A 21428-nucleotide genomic window follows, 5' to 3' on the forward strand; every position below is an offset into this window, starting at 1 on the left:
AGTTGCAGGTCTTGAAGTGAATCTTCTAAATGTCAGTCAATTACAGATATAGGTTTCAAGGTTATTTTTGACAAGAAAGATTGCTCAATTACAAGCAAGAAAAATGGTATAGTTGCTCTAAAAGGAGTAAGAAAGGGAAAAATGTTTGTTGCAGACATGAACTCAGCAGGAAAGGACATGATATGTTACTTCTACACCAAGGCATCTAGTGAACAAAGCAAACTCTGGCACAACAAGCTCTCTCACTTAAACTATAAAACAATTAATACTCTGGTGAAAAGAGAATTGGTGAGAGATATGCCAGCTTTGGAATTTGCTCAAAATAAAGTTTGTGAAGCTTGTCAAAAAGACAAAATCAAGAGGTCCAGTCACAAAAGCAAAGTTGTGAATTCCATTAATGCTCCACTAAATGTGACGCCCTCAATCTCGGGGTTAGGAAATGAGGACCCTCACACCTTTAAATTAAGAATTAAATAAGCATAAACCCCGATTAGCTACTAACAGGATCAAACAGGATAAAGTATGAGACAAGATTACAACTACCAACCATAAAATATAATTTACAACCCAAAATAAAACCAAATTTACATAGTCGATCCCGACTTGGAACCGACAGATAGCCCATTGTATCTTAACAACCTTTCGGCTAAGCGCTTGCTCACTCAAAACCCGTACTACCTGCTCTGGCATCTGGAATCCCTCAACACGGTAGGGATCACCAGGTACGCTCTTATGAGCAGTGCGCCTAAGCCTGACCGTCCACTTGCTTAACTGCCATGGTTAGATCGAAAAAAACATGTGAGTATAAAACTCAGCAAGTAACTATAAAACAGTTCTACGATACAAAATCCACAATATACCATTTCTGTTTTCAGGGCATTCTACTTTAACATCTCTAGGTGGCAGATTTCTGTCTTTTGGGCTATGAAAAGGGTTATGAAGAAAAGCTTTGGGCTTTCAGGGAACAAGGTTTAAGATAGGGTGAAAGCCGACATTCATCACAAATCATTAACAAGATCTCAAATGATCTTTCAAATGGAGAGCGAGAATCTTTTTATCATTGGGAATCAATTATACAATTGATATTATTATCAAAATCAAAAATCAGGGTTCACAAGCTATAAGCTTCACAATATCACAATCATCTCTTTTCAAAATAATATAAGCCTTTTCATTTTCAAAGAATCAATTACTGAATAGGAAATACAATTCCTTTTAAAATAGTTATGGAACCCTTGATTGGACTACTTTATCTTTCATTTCATACTAATACGGGTGATCAACCCGTACCGACCTCCATCCGGTCTTTAAGGTACCTATGGCATAATTTCAGCCTTAAACTGAACTAGCCCCGCTAGCCTCTTAACATAACTGGACTAGTCCCACTAGTCTCTTACGTCTCAATCCAATCCATCAGGAATTCGTTTCGAAAACCTTGTGTTGGAAAAGAAAGGTTTTACTAAATTCATTTTATCATTGCCAAGAATATGAAATCATTCAGACTCTTTCAAGTAGAAACTCATTCTTAAGTTCAAATTTCAAGAATCCAAAGATGAGGAAAAGAATCAAGGATAAGTAAATTTTAATTCTAGGGATCTTGATCAAATGATAACAAGGTATTCAAGTTCGGGAATCAAAACCGTTTCAAGGATCATTAGGGAATAAGGTAAATAAAGGAATGAAGGATCATTACACAAGGGGGTTCATAAAGGTTCTTATAGGGTTTACAACAGTTCAAGATATTAACAAGTAATCAGGATAAGAATAGGTTACTAAAGGGTTTGGATAATAATCTCATCAATAACAAGTTCACAAAGACAAAGACAGGATATCTCAAGAATCAATAACAGGGGTACATCACTATAAAATTTCAATACTCTATATGGCATGAACAATATCCTCTTTATAACCATTTACACAAGTAAGTAGAGTTACTTGCTTGAATTCGCTTTCCTATTTCACAAAGGTTGAACTACTGCCACCTAGTATACTTTTCCCTTTCCTAGCTTGAATGCCCTCACGCTCCGAATCTACAATCCAAAAACCAAAACCTTAATTAGATTCCCACTTGACATTCCCAGAACGCTTAAAATTTCCCTTAATCGCAATACCCTAAGAGTATTTATGTACTCATTTATAAACACACAACACACGTATACCATAACTCGCATACTTTAACCATATAGACTTCAGATCACGCATTACGATGTAATTACGACACATAGCATTTAATCCTTGTATTTTCCAACTCTATACTTGAGTTATCATATCAATTATATAACTTCATAACAAGATGACTCAATCCTTCCTTTTCATCATTTGATTCGAACCAAAACACACACACATAAATCACATAACTTTTTAGAAATTACACATGCACTCACTTAGTATTAAACTAATCACCTTCATACCTATTTCTATTCAGCCCTTACAACCAAACACAACCAAGAATCAAACATTAACATGCAAGCACCAAAATTGCATAAAAACTTGGGATCAAGTCACCACTCATTCCTTTAAAACATCTTTTAACCTAAACGCTTACATGTAAAATTCAACCTTGACATGCACTTACTAGAACCAAATCGAAATCACATCTATAGTTCATTTAAACACATAAATCAACTTGAATCCCTTACGATCAAGCAAGAACACCCGAAATTTCCAACAATCAAGACATGCATGCAACCATTTAAGTAATTGATCTACCAATCACTCTAATTATCCAATAATTTCCAAGGTTACACATCAACGAGTCATTTTCATTACTAAAATCTATTTGACCTTTAAAAATATCAAGAACCCATTCGGGTTTTTAAGAAATCATCACATGCAAACATTGTTCCAAATCCTTGAATCACTATTTATTCTAATTTCTCAATATTATCCTAGAATAAACATCCACAACCACTTAAATCAACAAAATCAACTTAATCATCTCAAAATCAAGAGCCATTCGGCTTTTTAAAGAAACAACACATGCAAATACCGAAAATAAGTTTTATGATTAGTAGAGTTTAGTTTACACATCATGACTCACCACGGTTTCACCGGAGTTCATCACCGGTGGCGGTGGCTTTACGGTGGTGCCCCCATTCGGGGGTTTCCAAACCATAAAAACCTCCGATTTCTCTATCAAACAACAATAAGTATCACATGCAACAATAATTAATCATAAATCAAGAAGATCAAAGTCAAAACTTGCAAGAAGACCTCGAACCAAGGTTCTCGGCTCAACATCACACACAAACATACACGCACACACGCATGCAAACACCTACACACATATGCACAATATTTAAAGCCCATATATGGATTAAGAATGAAGTTTTATGGAAGAATCCATAGAAATTAAGTGAAGAAGAGAGGTGTACCAAGAGGAAAAGAGAGAGACTTCGAGAGTGAGAGAGAAAGAGAGAGAAATTAGAGAATGTGAGAGATGAGAGAGTGAGGCCGGGTGAAGAGAAAGAAAAGGGGGAGGGAAAAGAGTATATATATTAGCTTGGAAGGTAGTATGGTCATTGTACCATACTTTTAAATTTCTTTTTCTCTTTTCTCTTATTTTAATCAAAAAATGGATTTATTCAAGAAATAGCTCTCTTAGAAAAGATGATAATGGAACGAATAATATTTTAGAGCATAGATCTCGAAATTATCTTTCCAACCATATTTTCAGAATAATTTTTGAGCGAACGGTTGATTAAATACGGATTTTCGAGATTGCGCTTAAAATAGAATTTTAACCCGTTAAAATCATTTTAAAAAGGCACCGATCACGAAATAAATCCGTCTATCATTTTCAGAAAGTCTCTAAGACTATTTTGAAGATAACAAAGAAAATTTCACACCTTAATCTTATTCGAGTAATTTTATAAAAATATATAAAGGTCCAATAAACCTCACTTTAAATCAAATAAATTCCTTAAATCCTTTTAAAAATCAACAGATCACGTGGTCATGCATACAGACAAGCAAGCACATATATTCACACATCGCAACTCAAATCGGATCATAAAATTTCTCTTTTTATTATTATTCTCCTTTTTCGCATATCGGGTCACGTTCTGCCTGACGGCCCGACGCCCAGCGTTTCAATTACGTTTCACAATCAATTATTTTTACTAACCGACTCATAACTAGAACATAATTCTCACTTAAACATTCAATTTCATATATCAACACATATTTCATATTTAAACACTTTAATCCCTTTTTAAGACGGGTTATGTTCTACCTGACGGCCCGACAACACAGCTTAACCCCTAAGCTGACTATTTAAATTGGAACGCATCTATCTACGCTCCCAGCGACTAATATACAATAAAGATAATTAACCATCAAAATCATTTAATCACATAATTTATAATCACACCATTGAAATCATACTTTAATCACTTAATCAAGTCGCGAAATTCCCAGTCGTTACACTAAACCTTATCCACATTGATTTATTTGGACCTGTAAATGTCATGTCCATATCATGAAAGAAGTATGCTTTGGTGATTGTGGATCACTACTCAAGTTACACTTGGGTGGAATTCATGTATTGAAAAGATGAAACCCCACACATCATCATCATTGAACACATAAAGAAAATTAAGAAGCGGGCTGAAGATCAAAATTATATCAAAAGATTGAGAAGTGATAATGGTATAGAATTCAGGAATGCAATATTAAGTGAGTTTTGCAAAGATAAAGGCATTGTTCAAGAGTTCTCAGCTGTAATAACGCCTCAACAAAATGGTGTGGTTGAAAGGAAAACTAGAACTCTAGTTGAAGCTGCAAGGATAATGCTGCAGGATGCCAAACTGCCAACCAGTTTTTGGTAAGAAGCTGTTAACACGGCATGTTACACTCTGAAAAGATATTTACTAAATAAAAATATTGGCAAGTCACCCTAATCAATCTTATAAAAAAGAAATCCTATTGTTAAGCATCTTCATGTGTTTGGAAGCAAGTGCTTGGTGTTAAAAGACAATTCTGAGTATGATGGAAAATTTGACTCCAAAGTATTTGAACCTATTTTTATTGGATATTCATTAGAAAGACTGCCTACAGAGTCTATGTGCTAGAGCAGAAGAAAATAATGGAAAGCACAGATGTGACATTTGATGATGACAAGTATCCAGGCTTGGAATGCCTTGATGAAAATGAAGCTGAAACTTTAAAATTTGAAAATCTCAACCTTGATAGTGATTCTGAAGATAAAGCTGAAATAAATACAAAAAACAGAATGAAGGAAGAGACAAGTGAACTAGTGAATTCTGACAATGAGAATTCATCTCAAGGAAGAAGCTTACCTGAATTTGATGGCACAAACTTAGCGGGAGAAGGATATAATAGTTCTGCAAGTCATGCCAATAGTGAAGTAAATGAGGATAATTCTAGTCACCAAAATCATCACACCAGAAATGGGATAGAAGTCACACAAGAGACACTATAATTGGTGATCCTAATGCTGGAGTGAGGACTAGATGCGCCACTGCAAATGAATGCTTGCATGCATGCTTTCTATCTCAAATTGAGCATAAGAAAACTGAAGAAGCTCTACTTGACCCTGATTGGATAACTGCTATACAAGAAGAGCTAAATCAATTTGAAAGAAATAAAGTTTGGGAATTAGTTCCTGCACCAAGAAACTGAAGCATTATTGGAATAAAATGGGTGTACAGGAACAAAATGGATGAAAATGGCATTGTGACACAAAATAAACCAAGATTGGTTTCCAAAGGCTACTCGCAAGATGAAGGAATTGGTTATGATAAAAAAAATCTCCAGTTGCAAGGCTTGAAGCAATAAGACTGTTCCTTGAATTTGCTGCACATTTAAATTTCTAAGGTGTATGAAATGGATGTGAAAAGTGCATTCCTTAATGGTGAACTAGAAGAGGAAGTCTATGTACAACGGCCACCTGGCTTTGAAGATCCTGAATTTCCAAATTTTGTTTACAAACTTTTAAAGGCTCTTTATAGATTGAAGCAAGCACCAAGAGCATGGTATGACACTCAATCAGAATTTCTACTCAAATATGGATTCACTAGAGACCTCCACAAGTTAAAAGCCCATGTAGAGAATTAAAGAAGTCAATTCCTCATGTAGAGAACTGGAGATATCGACAAGTCAAATCGTCATATAGAGAACTGGAGATATCGACAAGTCAAAATCTTATGTAGAGAACTGGAGATATCGACAAGTCATTTTACTTGTAGAGAACGTGAGACCTCGAAAAGTCAAAAGCCTATGTAGATAACTTGAGATATCGATAAGTCATCTTACTTATCGATATGTGACATCTCTACACAATAAAAGAGATCTCGACAAACAACTTAAGAATTCAGAATACAGACAATTTGAAGATCCAAGATTATCAGTCAAAAATAATTATAATATTGAATTGGAAAGCCTACAAATATTTATTGAAGAATACAAGATCAAAGGCCAAGATGAACTGGATAAAGGAAGGTCACGGACCTAGTAGATTCTGCACAGATATGCTAACACTAGAAATGGAAATAGACAAAGTAGCTTTAGAAAATGTGTTAGTCTATTTTAATGCAAGTTATGTAAACCGTGCATGTTGATCTATAAAGCATATCACGAGTCCTTTATTTAGATGTAAAAAATTAGATCTATAAAAATCTTGTAATTCTCTCAAGAGAAGTAGGCGAGTTCTTATTTTTAAGAACACAAATTTGTATCAAGACAAATTTGATTTAATACAAATCAAGTGAGTTTTTGATAAATTGCTTTTGTGTCTGCATCTAGTATTTTATCACTATAAAAATCATTCATCTGTTTTGTTTCATAAGCCATAAATTATCGCAGTTAATCAAAAATCAAGAAAAACATATTCACCCTCATCTTTCTTGCAATTCATAGTTAACACTCTATTTTATGTAAGAAGGAAAAACATAATACACACATACACACACTTCTAACATATAATTTTTTTACATAATTAATATTAAAGAATTTTTTATTGGACTGGAAATATATTTTAAATGTATCTTTACAATTTTTATTTTACAGAAAAATTATCTAAGATACTCATTCTATATAGGAGGTACTCGATACTTATCTCATATGCTCTAAAGAATACATCGTTAATTGCTAAGACTCCGAGCTCGCCAGAGATCTATCAACGTAAATAAATTTTCTTTTAAATTATTAAGGTGATTGCAATTTTACAAACTCGTTATCGTTGTATCTGATTTGTATTGTGTTTTTCTACTTGTTTGGACTAATAAACCTTTAAGTCATTATTAATGAATAATAATCATGTAATTCTGATTACGAAGCATTCAATTTCTCTACGATGTTACACAAATAGAATGCAAGTTACAACTAATAATCATATTGGGAGAGTTGATTGATGTTTATAACTGTCCGAGAGCTAATTGATATTCACAACTGTTCAAGAGTTAATTGATATTCACAAAACTTCTCACTTACATTACATGTTGATGACATTTTAAGAAAAGTTATGTAACCATTTGCACAGGACCGCCAACCCTTTAAAATGAAATCCAATGAAACCAATAGAGTAAGTAAACATAAAACCAGATAAACATGTAAAATTATATGTTATTCCCAAACATTATATAACAATAGAATTACAGAAGAAGGGTTGAATTTATTTCTTGGTTTCTTTTGGAAACAAAGAAAACTCTTTACTAAAATATATCTGTGTTTGAATATGCAAGTGTGCGGAGATGAAATATATATGTATTCAAGATACAAAGTAATTAAACACAGAGATTTAAAAAGTTTCTGTTGGATTGATCTTTTCCACCAGAGATATATATTGATTGAGAACTCTGTGATGCAAGAATGCACACACTGCTTACAAGTAAAGATACACCAAAAGAACAGAGAAATTCCTAACAGATGTAGCTTTTTCTATTTCTCAATTCAATTGATAATTAATCTACTTGCTACTCTTGGTTTATATTTCACCAAGTTACATATAAAAAAAAGACAAACATATAAAATAAAATGTCTAAGTCTAATCACAAGTTTCCTCAACTCTCTATCCAACATCTTTGTATTTCTTCAAGTAAGCATGGAAATGAAAATGCTTCTTTGTTCTCATAAACCAGCAAATAGGCTATCACATTCCTTCTGTGTACAATCAACCCATGTGACTGTCAAGTCACTCTTAACTACTATTTGAATTTGTTATCAGTCGAGACTTTATAGATTATCCGTTGAGTCTCTATTGGATCATATGTTGAGAGTATCTTGAGTCATCCGTCGAAGCCTGGTCGAATCATCCGTTGAAAGTTGTTAGGAATAAGTTGTGTACTTGATGATAAGTTAAATAAAACACCTTAGTAGATTTAATTTAGTGAATTTGTAGCTTTCAACGGATGATCACTTTAACATCCGTTGAGAGAGTAGCTTATGTATCAATAAGTCTTGTAATACATTTCTGCATTCTACAATACCTTAAAGATCCAAAAGTTGTAGGATATTCAAAGTCATGTTGACTACTAGTTTGATATAGAAAATAGGTTGGCTAATTGTAAATATTATATGCCTTGTAATTTTGCATAAGTGAAATAGAGTTAACTGCTATGGAAGAATTTCAACGGATGATTCCACAAGGTTTTGACGGATGACTCAAGTCACATTCAACGGATGATCTAATGAAGCTTCGACGGATGATTCAACATAGTTTCAATGGGTGATCCAATAAAGTTTCAACGGATGTTCTAATTTAAATTGCAGTTGATAGTGACTTGACAATCACATGGGTTGATTAGATGCAAATGGAATGTCGCAACCTATTTTACAGGTTTTAGAGAACAAAGAAGCATTTCCATTTCCATGCTAACTTAAAGATATTCAAAGATGCTGGATAGAGAAATGAAGAAGCATATAATTAGACTAAGAAACTGTTACGACCGGCATTTTATGTAATATTATTTGTGAATTTGGTATAATATTAAGTCAAATGAAAATATATTCAATGATTGTACGTTTGTGTGAGTGAAAATTTCTGCATTATAAATTTGCTTTGGGTAGTATATGATTTTTCAAAGCAAGAGTTTATTTAATTTCTTTATTTTTGATTTATAAGGAATATTCTAAGCTTTGGAAAAATCTTCTTTTAAAAGGCATTTTGTTCACAAATTTTGAAAATGATTTTATAAAGTCTATAAAAATACAAGTTAATTTATGGTATAAATTTTATAATTTTTGAACTTGTATTTTATTTTATAACAATAAATCATTATAAATTTTAGTTGTCATATTTACCAAATTACATGAATAACCTTGCATGCAAACTCTCTTCTATTTAATCAAAGGGCAAAGAAGACATTCTCAACCCCACTAACTCACATTTTGCTAACCAATTTACCCCTTTACCCTTGCATGCAAATCTACCTAACTATATTGGAGGGTTACTCTTGTAAAATCTCAAACCCACTCACATTATAGTCAAATCAATGCATAAAAACAAGTCCAAGAAGTGATCATCACCTCACTTCACCCCACCACTTCACTCTCTTCTCCCTCCCTCCTCCCTCACCTCTCGGTTTTTCCCCTCCCCTCTCGGCAACCACCAAAACCGAGCCCCATCCCCTTCTTTCTTCAACTCTCACTCAAACAATCATCTTATATCCAAGTAATTTTACTCCCTATATGTTATTCTTATATATATTTCAAAAGTTTAGAGTGAAAAACCTATGTTTTGACCTTGCATGGTGATGTTTTTGTTAAACTCAAAGTGAACCTCCTTGATTCTTGTGAATCTAAGGCTTTCACCATGAGATATAGTATCATAGGGTCAAGAATGGCTAGACATAAGAGTGTTACACTTATGAAATGTTGTTCTTACCCTAATCCATTCGGCCATGACTTGATAGGAGCCGAATGGATGGTGTTTTGTTGCCTTGTTACATTTTTGTGTATTTTGTGATGATAACGTGAATTTTATAGTAAAAGCTTGATAAAACCCTTTTGCATGCTAGTTGATCATTTAGTTGTAATCCATGTTAGGCTTGCATGTTGAATTATGATAAAAATTTATTTGGAAATCATGTTGCTTTGGCTTGAAAGATCCGAAAGCATGCATGCATGTAAATCACTTTTGATTTTTTTGGAAGTTTTGATCATTTAGATTCATGTTGTTAGTGAGCCTTAATTTCAGTAGGAATAATGTATTAATATTGATTTATACTTCTTATTGCATGGTAATAATTCGTGGTTATCTATTATAAAAAAATATATATATCTTGTTGCTTCAAGAGCATAAAGGTTTGTGATTTGTAAAGAGTAGTCTCTTTTGTTTTGCCATAGTTGCACCTTAGGTAAGGATGATCTCACCAAGGTTATTTTGAGAAAAAGGGAGTTAGTTCAGTAGAATACCATGTATAAGTCTTTGTTTAAATTTTGAGTTGTTGTTAGATAGGTTTGTCAAGTCAAAGCCTTGGAAAATGAGAGTTATAGTTTCTGCAGAAAAATCAGTTTAGTACCCTGAGGTTTAGAGTGAGTTTTGACCATGTCATTGATGTGCACTTTGAGGCCCAAGCTACCAGAAGTTAGTATGGGGAGTATATAATAGGTTTTAGGAGTTGGTTGGAGGTTTGCATGTCATTTGGTTAGGTGCACAAGTAGAATAATAAAATCTGTCCAGCAGGGGACAGTTTTGTTGCAACTTAGAAATAGGGAGATTTGGCCATGTCATGGGTAGGCCCTCATTAGGCCCAATTGGGCCTTAGTTAGAGGGTATGTCAGAGAAGTTTTTCCAACCATAGTTCATAGGATATGAGCTAGAACCATGTGTCACAAGTTAATTCAAGTCAGGGCATTTTCTGCCCAGAAAAAACAGGGGAACCTTGGACTTTTAGCTTAGGCCCAAGAAGGCCCAAGCCAGGCCTTTGAGCCACATCAAGCTTGTGAGATGCCCTTAGGTCAGGAGAGTCTTGTGTAAAAATTTTGAAGAAAAACTTGTAGTTTAAGAGTGTCTAATGCACTCAAGAAACCTTAGTTACCATTCTGAAATTTGCACCAGTGAGCACTTTCACTTATCTCATAGCTTTAGAACACTTAGAAGTGAGTATTAGGTCGACCACCATAGTTGTAAGATAGTATAAGGTCAGTAGAGCAAAAGGCACAAGTGAGGGTCAATAGGTTTTGGATAATTTAGGAAAGGCACATTGAGTTAAGAAGCCCAAATTTGAAGACTTTGTTTAGTTAGTGACCAAGTGACTTAAGTGGTGAGTCGAGATCATCCAAGCCTAGTGTGGCATTATGGTGTATATGATGTTATTTGGTATTAATATACGATATGTGATTATGTGGCTACATGTGTACATTTGAAAATATAATGGTGGATATGAATTAAGTGCGTATAGGCCTAAGTGCCATCCATGTTTAATTTCGGGTTGTAAATAGGTTAAGATGGTAAGAATATATTATAATGAGGATTATTATTATTTATGTAGGATCTCGAGACGAGGGAAAACTTGCCATAAAAGTCGAGTGAAGCTTCAGTTGTTGCTCCTACCAGTCAGACCAGACCAGTCTATCTCAAGGCAAGTGATTCAACTTGACCTTCGTATTTACTGTAAACAGTTCATATATCGATGCAATTATCCTGAGTCATTTTGATATATTTAAATCAAGCGTATCTTTTGTTTATCTTTGAGTTACATAGAGATGCCATGAACCCTCGAGTACGTATTGCAAGTAGTTCAAAAGTCTTTCATGATAGTTTAATGCCATGATAAAATGAAGAGTTGATATATTTCTTGATTGATCCTCTTGATTAACATGTTGATGTTTCCTATGCATTGATATCTCATCCTGATACTTGAACCCCTATAGAACCTTACTTTGAATTCTGATAGTCAGATACTTCCCAGCTTGATTCCTCATTAATTGATACCCTCTTTCTTATCCTAAAGCTTGAAAATTCTGATATACCCTGAGCTAAAAATCATTCTTCATACCTTAACACCCTTAATATTCATGAAGCTTACATTCTTAATGATCCAACACTTGAACCTTGATGAGAAACCATTACTTTGAGCCCAAATTGGCATTACCCTTCATATTATCCATTAGCCTCACTAAATCCTCTTGTCCAATCTTTGATATATGAAAACCATTCAATTACTTGAATATAGAATAGTTTTGTGAATCATGGCTCTGATATTCAGTACCTTGTTTCCCGTGTTTCGAGTTGATCTATAATTCCTTAATAAAAATATTTACTGTTAAAAGAGATTTTGTTACAATTCGGCATCAGCTTTTGAAATAAATAAAATGTGGATTTTCAGTCCCAAAGGGGGATAAATGTTTTCTTGAATGGTGGATCTGGACTGAGACGCGAGTCCTTTCCACACTTATATTAGGCTTAAAAGTTGCCTAGGGATTCCCAATAATGTTTTAGAACCCAGCGAGGTTCGGGATTACTTCGCGGCTGATCACCGGCTGTAATCCGTAGCGTCATAAAATGATTTTGATTAAGAATGATTTTAAAATTTGTTTTGATGCAAGCAAAATGATGCCAACTCACATAAGTTTATCTCTCGTTATCATTGATTATGTCCTTCCATTGTCATTCCTAAAGGTATATCTCGATTTATGTTTTGCGTTGTACTGTTAGCACTTGTTGAGCTTTTGGCTCACTTCTTGCTTTACCCTGATATTACAGCTAGCAGCTATGGTTAGATTCAAGCAGACTGCCCGTAAGACCTGTGATGCTGATGCTTATGTTCGAGCTCAGGTAGAATAAGTAATAATAGCTGTGAGGATTCGGTATTTGTAATCAGATGTAATAGCTGGTAGTGATGGGCTGTTCCAAACCCTAAACTGTAAGATCTTGGATTGGTTGTGTATCCTTCATTAAAATGATGTAATAACTATATTTATTTCGCTATTTAAGTTGGGGGTGTGACAGGTTTTGGTATCAGAGCCAGGTTTAGAGTCCCTGGACAGCCCAAATAGGTTATAGGATTTGTGTGTAGGTTATAGATATTATGCGAGAGAGTAGGTTAAGTAAATTATTATTAATACTCCTCTTATTGGTTGTCAGCAAAGGGCGCATTCCTCGTCATCCTCTGGGTCGGACGACACTATTGCTTTCTCCGTGTATGCTGAGTTGAGGCGCGAGTTCGACATGCTTCAGGGCAAGTACGACCGACTGATAGACCGACTGAAGAACGTGTATCCGGACAGCCGAAACTATGAAGGGAAGCCCAAGGAGCAGATGACTGCGAGACTTGAGACCTTGGTTCAGTACGTCAACACTAAGCTTGAGGAGATGCCAGCGCACCGGGACCGTACCCGCCAGTATGTCATTCAGATGGTGGCGGATGAGCTCCAGAGCATTGTGAAGACGCTTCGAGAGGAAAAGACTACCAAGCCCCGTTCAGATGGAGTGGAGCCTTAGTTCTTTCCATTTACCTTTCATGTTGTTGTACTATCAGACTCTATGGAATCCCCAGTTGTTTCCGTCTTTCCTTTAAATAAGCCTGTTATTCCTAGAATCAGACTATATCCCAATCCTATGTACTGTGACCTTTAAAATTTCAATAATTATGTGCTATTGTTCCATTTGCTCTCAACTGTTATTTTATGTTTTTATCATCATATCTGCTTAATTTGGAAACTTGACCCCATATGTAAATGAGAATGCCATGCGATACCCTCGAATCATTTTATCATTCATATCTGTTTTGACACAACTCTTATTTCAGGATCATGCCTCCCAAAAAGAAGAACCCAACAACCACCTTCACCACAGACCCAAATATTCTTCGACTACTGGAAACCTTGCAACAGCAAACCAATGCTATAGCTCAACAACAACTAACTCTTCAACAACGAATTGAAAACCAAGATAACCGTGAGCCACACCAACCACCTGAACCACCAGTACCACCTAGACAAATTGTCACTTTCAAAGCTTTTCAGAATGTGAATCCACCTGTATTTCATGATACCACTGATCCAGTGATAGCAAACACATGGATCAAGGAGATGGAAAGGGCTTTTGAGTTGGTACAGTTAGGAGACGATCAGAAGACGCCGTATGCCACTTACTTCTTGAAGGGAGAAGTCATCTATTGGTGGGAATCAGTAAAAGCTATGGAAGTCACTCAGCAGGTTTCTTGGGAGAGATTTAAAAAGTTATTTCTGGACAAGTATTACCCTAAGTACATGCAGAATCAGATGGAGCTAAAATTTCTTGAGTTGAAGCAAGGGAACATGACTGTATTGGAGTATGAGAAGAAGTTCACTGAGTTGTCAAGGTTTGTGACAAAGTATACCAGCACTGAGGAGGAAAAAGCAAAGAAATTTCAGCAAGGATTGGAGCCTTGGATCAGAGATAGGGTGGCTATGTTTGAGCTTGAAACTTATGCGGGAGTAGTACAGAAAGCTGCTCTGATTGAGAATAATGGGATGCAGTCAAGGAAAGAGAGGGATAACAAGAAGAGGAAGGTTCCATTTTATGGAGAAAAGTCTGAAGCTGGAAGTTCGCCAGATCGGAATGTAAAGAGGATTGGTTTCCAGAAGGGCGGAAATTTTCAAAGGAAGGGAAATTTGGGCAAAAGGCAAGAATCAAAAGGGAACAATCAGGCAAGCCAAGGGCAAGTTGGAGAAAACAGGTTCCAGAGGCCAGAATGCAAGCACTGTGGAAGAAGGCACCCCGGAGTATGCAATAAGCTGAGTATGACCTGTTATAGGTGTAATCAGAAGGGACATTTGGCAAACGAGTGCAAGATGCCGAAGCCAGGAGTTACGTGCTACAAGTGTGGGAAGACTGGACACATGGCTAGGGAGTGTAAGGCAACAGGACCAGTCAAAGCTCTGATGAACGTGGCAAGTACCAGTGCAAGCGTACCAGCTGAGGTATTGGCATTACCTCTATAACACCCCCAGATCCGGGGTCGGGGATCCGGGTCGTCACGGTCTTTCTTTCCACAATATCACTTCACTTAATTAATAGTAAATAACCTTATGCTGTGACCCCATACTAACACACACCACAACCCGTTATAGTCTCAGAGATGAAATTTAAATAAGTACAAGTCTTTGAATCCACAATTTAAAAGTTATTACAACCCAAAATGATTACTTGATAAATTTACAGTTAATTGCCATTATCTGCCACAAGTTATAATTATACATAATTGATTCTCAAAAGTAGATGGTCTGATCTACAATAGATCTACCTCTGCAGCTATAGCAGCTACAACATCAACGGGAAGACGCGGGACGCTTCCCACGCGCTTGCGCTGGGTCTGCTGGAGTCTGGCCATCTTTCCTAACTGTTGTTGTGTGATGAAAGAAGAAAGCAAGGGTGAGCAGCAAGCCCACCAAAATAATATGTATAATGATTTACAATATATGAGCCTACTCATAATACTCATGAAAGTCTTGGTCAAAAGAAATGAACCAAGTTGATAACTTAATGCGATGAAGTCGCAAAATATTCAGTATATATACATATATACTTTTCAAAATATTGGAAGTCCTCTTCCATGCATAATATACACAAAGTCCTAGTGTGTAACTGTATGAAAAAAATATCGTTGCAAGGTGATCTCATATATCTAACCTTGTCTCAACGTTTTTCTGAAAATCTTTGTCATACATAAGACAATTATTAATTAGATATAAGTTTAAAAGATGAGGTTACCAAATACTTCGCTACACTTATATCATTCCCAAATACTACTTGAACTACCACCGTTCAAGTTATAATCAATTTCAAAAGTTCATCCCACTGATGAGACCACAAGATAAGACTTGAATAGATTCAATCTTTGAAATATTATTGAATGAAAAAGTTATGAGATACTTTATTTAGTCCCGATATATATATATATATCCACATATATATATCCCTTTAAACATTTCCTGGAATCTCTGTTATGCAAAGTATAAACAGAGTTTGAAACATCCAATGAATTTTGGAAAGGAAAAGAATTTTGGCATAAACCCGATATCTCGCTGATCAGGCAAAGATACCAATAAGTAACCTTTTCTACTGTAGATGGATGAATTCCTCACCGGTCATCACCCTGGCCGCATTAGGACCTCGCGCTAGACCGTACCCCGGCCCCTCACGCGTTGATGGACTGCCACCCAGCCACTTACACAATAATAGACCGTACCCCGGCCTGTCGCTTATGCCGACTCAATTAGATGGGCTTACTTCCCGAACGTTGGGCAAGTAATCAATTCATTTACCAAAACTGCAACCTTGTTGCGAATATAAAATACATCACAGAGCCGGATTCCCCAGGTTTTGAGCGAGTATTTAAATCCCCTTAAAAAGGAAGATCTTAAATATAAAAATGAGTTTTGGGATCCGCTCTGACTTTAAAAATCATTTTGAAGACTCGAAAACACTTTAAAGAGTGTTTGGAGTAAAGCTGATTTAATGAAGTAAATCAGTCCCCAGAATATTTAGAAAATGACTGAATATTATTATTTAAATAATATTCCCATAAAGAATAATCTTTATAAAAATAATTGAAGTAGAAGTATTAAAATTTATACTTGAAACGAGTATTAATTAACCAAAGCTATACTTATATGAAAGTATTATCTTTATTTGAATAATCGAAAATAAGTTTGATTATTGACATCTTATTCTTTAATAAAATAAAGAATATATTTCAGCAAATAATCGGAGTCATAGATCCTCAAATGAATATTCAAATAATATTCATTAAATAATATAAACTGAGTCGTAAGCCTTCGAATGAATATTCAAATAATATTCAATAAATAATATAAAAGAGTCATAAGCCCTCGAATGAATATTCAAATAATATTCAAATAAATAAATAAAAGGAGTCATAAGCCCTCGAATGAATATTCAAAATAATATTCAATAATAAAATAAAGTTAAAGTTATCGAATAAACCTTATTCGATTAATAGTTTTGAAAACTATGACCATATATATATATAAATATATATATATATATATATCCATATCCATATATACAAAATCTACTCGGGATCCTCGACTCCCGGTTTTAGAAAATATTTTCACCCTTGGGTCCCTATACTAAGGGTATATGCAAGATACCGCTATCCTCTAGCATAGGTATTATCAACTGAACCAACAGATATATATTTCAAGAATATGAAACAGGCATGCATATATACCATATCACATGCTACAATATATCGCAAGAATTTGCTAAATAACCAACATGCATCTATCGCAAGATAATGCATATACAAGTGTATTCATCACAACAACAGTATAACGGATAGAATACTTGCCTGAGCGACTTGGGGGTGAGAAAGGCTCGGGACGAGTCTGATAACCTATAAACAACAAGTAAGTTGGAATTAAACCAAAATCACTTGTAAATCTATGATTTAACTAACTTAGACTCTAATGCTAGTTTTGCGCTCACCGATTCGCTTAAGTCACTCGGGTACCCTCGGCTCCACCATTTTTAATAATTTAACCTTTACGAGTTTTAAAGAGATTCCTTCGCGAATGACTTACCAACTGCCTAACACACTTACCATAAATGTTTCATACATTAAATCACCCTTTTTGGTCTTTAACCTACATTCCAAGGTAAGGCGAGGGAAAAAGTTTCATCCGCGAAACGCCGTTACTTGAAACGGTCGTTTCTCCTAAACCGTAAATCGGAATCGGACGAACTACATATCAAAACGAAGCTCGTAACATGAGCTATCTAAACATGGCAGTGGTCACAATCTAGCAGGGGGTTCTCGGGTCCTAATGCTATGCACAAAAACAGTCCAAAGAAAATCGGACGTTACGACGGCTATGTTTACGTGATTTCCAAATTTTAACCCATTCACAAACAACCCAAATCAACCTCAAATCCAACATACAACCATCCTCCATCCTTATCACATCATAACAACCCCAACCAATTCAATTTAACCATTCATACTTATGCTTAAACTTTACTTTAATCATTCTTAAGTTCTTTTAAATCAAAACCACAATAATTACCATTCCATTCACTACCATACCAAATCTCAAACTCTAAATCATAACAACAAGTTACAATATCAACCCACTACTCAAAATCACCTTGTAATATATATGAACCTAGGGTTTGGAAATGGTATACCTTCCTTGAAGTGGTGGGTGGAGCTAGGAAGCCTTAAGAAGCTTTGAGAAGCCTTAGGAAAGCTTGGATCTTCAAGAAAAACAAGAAAAAGTTCAAGTTAAAAACTTGAAAACACTATTCATTGTCTTCTTCCTTGATTAAATGAAGAAGTTAGAGAAAGAATTAATGGCTTAAACTCATGATATAGCCATAACTAAGCATAAAGATGATTAGGGAATTTTCTTACCAATTTAGGATGCTTGGATCTTTGATTTTGAAAAATCTATGCCTTGAAAATGCTAAAAAGCCGTGAGCAAGATGAACTCATGCCTTGGTTGTTTTGATTTTTTTGATGGAAATGATTTTTACTTGGCTTGGTTGACTTGATTTGTATTTGATTTAGCAAATTACTACCTTGCCCTTGAATTTGTGTGGTTCTTATTCAACCACACCTCCCTCCTTCCCATGTCATGCTTACCTCATCCTCATGATGTCATCCTTCCTTCCTTGTCTTCTTTCTATTGGTTGGATGACATCATTCCCATTAATCCCTTTGATTAACTTCCTAATCATTTGCCTAATGACCGCTGATCTGTTATACGGTTCGCTTAACTTTCGTTCTCGTTTATCGTTTGAAGGATCATACCCGGGATCTTATTACTTAGGTTCCCTTAACCTTTCTCAATACATTATATTCCTTTTTATGATCCTTTATCATAATCCTTTAATTTAAATCCTTTTTATCCTGTTACCTTATACTCAATTCTCTCCGTATCTTGTGGATTTCCGGGAAAAACCAAAGTGTTCGGAATTGGATTCTGACGATATTTACATACACTTATATACTTCATAGAGTACTAATAATATCCCAGAATATCCATAACAGAACCCCTACATAGTGTGGCGTGAAAAGTTTTCTCATTCAGCTAAAACACTATTCACAAGGGTTACAAAAAGTTGAAAAATTTTGGGGTTATTACAGTCTCCCCTTCTTAAAAGGATTCCGTCCCGGAATCAAACAGAAAACAAATGGGGGTACTTTTCTAGCATTGTGCTCTCTAGTTCCCAAGTTGATTCTTCCACATTATGATTCTGCCATAGTACTCTGACTAGCTTGATCACTTTGTTCCGAAGCACCTGCTCCTTCTTATCCATAATCCTTACTGGCTTCTCCACGTAAGTTAGATCTGGCTGCATATCCACCTGCTCGTACTCCACTATGTGCCTGGCATCCCGATGATACCTCCTTAGCATTGACACATGGAACACATTATGAACTTGTTGCAAATTAGGGGGTAGGGCTAGCTCGTAAGCTAACTTTCCAATCCGTCTTAATATCTCGAAAGGTCCAATGTATCTTGGGCTTAGTTTTCCTTTCTTTCCGAACCTCATTAATCCCTTCCAAGGGGATACTTTCAACAGTACTAAGTCCCCTACTTCATATTCCTTGTCCTTTCGGGCTAGGTCTGCATATTTCTTCTGTCTGTCTTGGGCTGCCACAAGTCGCCCTCTGATAAGATCCACTATATCTTTGGTCCTTTGGACCACTTCGGGTCCGAGCATCTTCCGCTCTCCTACTTCATCCCAGTATAAGGGAGATCGACACCTTCTTCCGTACAGGGCCTCATAAGGCGGCATTCCGATGCTAGCATGAAAGCTATTGTTATAAGAAAACTCGATCAACGGCAGGTGATCATCCCAACTTCCTTTAAGGTCTATTGCACAGACTCTCAACATATCCTCTAGTGTCTGGATGGTCCTTTCACTCTGTCCATCCGTTTGGGGATGGTACGCGGTACTCATATTTAACTTGGTTCCCGCACATTCCTGAAAGCTCCTCCAAAATCTGGAGTTGAACCTTGGGTCTCGGTCTGAGACAATGGACGCTGGGACTCCATGTCGCGTTACTATTTCCTTAAGGTAAATGTTCACCAGTCTATCGACTGTGTATCTCTCATTGATAGGAATGAAATGAGCTGACTTTGTCAGTCGGTCTATAATTACCCAAATGGCGTCGTGATTGGCTTTCGTCCTTGGCAAGCCTACAACAAAATCCATCGCTATCTGTTCCCATTTCCATTCGGGAATCTCCAGGGGTCGCAAAAGTCCACTGGGTCTCTGGTGCTCTGCCTTTACTCTTTGGCAAGTCAAACACTTGTTTACCCATTCTGCTACGTCCCTCTTCATGTTGGGCCACCAGTAATATTCCTTCAAATCCCTATACATCTTGGTACTTCCCGGGTGAATGGAATACCTTGAACTATGGCTTTCATCCAAAATCTCATCTTTAAGTTCTTGAACATTCGGAACCCAAATTCGGTAGGAGTACCTCATTATCCCTTTATCATCTTTCTCGGTATGGATCTCCTCTCCAGTCATTGACTCTCTACCTTCATTCATTATTTTCTCCTGGCACAATCTAATCTTTTCCAATAACTCTGGCTGCATTGAGATCTCAAAAAGCTTTTCTGTTCCGGTTCCGGTTACCTTTACTTCTATTTCCATTTTCTCAAAATCCCTTATCAACTCTTCTGAAGTCGTTATCATTCTGAGTCTTTCCTTTCTACTAAGGGCATCAGCCACCACATTGGCTTTCCCTGGATGATAGAGAATCTCACAATCATAGTCCTTGATTAGTTCTAACCATCTCCTCTGGCGCATGTTGAGCTCTTTCTGCGTAAATATGTACTTGAGGCTCTTATGGTCTGTGAAAATCTCGCACTTCTCTCCATACAAGTAGTGCCTCCAAATTTTTAAAGCAAATACTATTGCCGCGAGCTCAAGGTCATGAGTAGGATATCTAACCTCGTATTCCTTCAGTTGTCTCGACGCATACGCAATAACTTTACCGTGCTGCATAAGCACACATCCTAATCCTTTGTGCGACGCGTCACTATATATCACAAAATCTCCTTTTCCGTCCGGCAATGCCAATACCGGAGCCGTTATCAACCTTTTCTTTAATTCCTGAAAACTGTTCTCGCATTTCTCCGTCCATTCAAACTTCTCTGTCTTACGAGTAAGTCGTGTCAAAGGGGCTGCGATCTTCGCAAAGTCCTGTACAAATCTACGATAGTAGCCGGCCAATCCTATGAAACTCCTTACCTCTGTGGGTGTGGTTGGCCTTTCCCAATTTGAGACCGCCTCTATCTTGGAGGGGTCGACCAATACTCCTTCTTTATTGATCACATGTCCTAAAAACTGTACTTCATTCCGCCAGAATTCACACTTCGAGAATTTGGCATATAACTGCTCTCTCTGAGTATTCCTAGAGCTATCCTCAAATGCTCTGCATGTTCTGCCTCAGTCCTTGAGTAGATCAAAATATCATCGATAAAAACTATCACACACT

Source organism: Apium graveolens, chromosome 8, assembly GCF_009905375.1.
Source record: "Apium graveolens cultivar Ventura chromosome 8, ASM990537v1, whole genome shotgun sequence".
NCBI lineage: Eukaryota > Viridiplantae > Streptophyta > Magnoliopsida > Apiales > Apiaceae > Apium > Apium graveolens.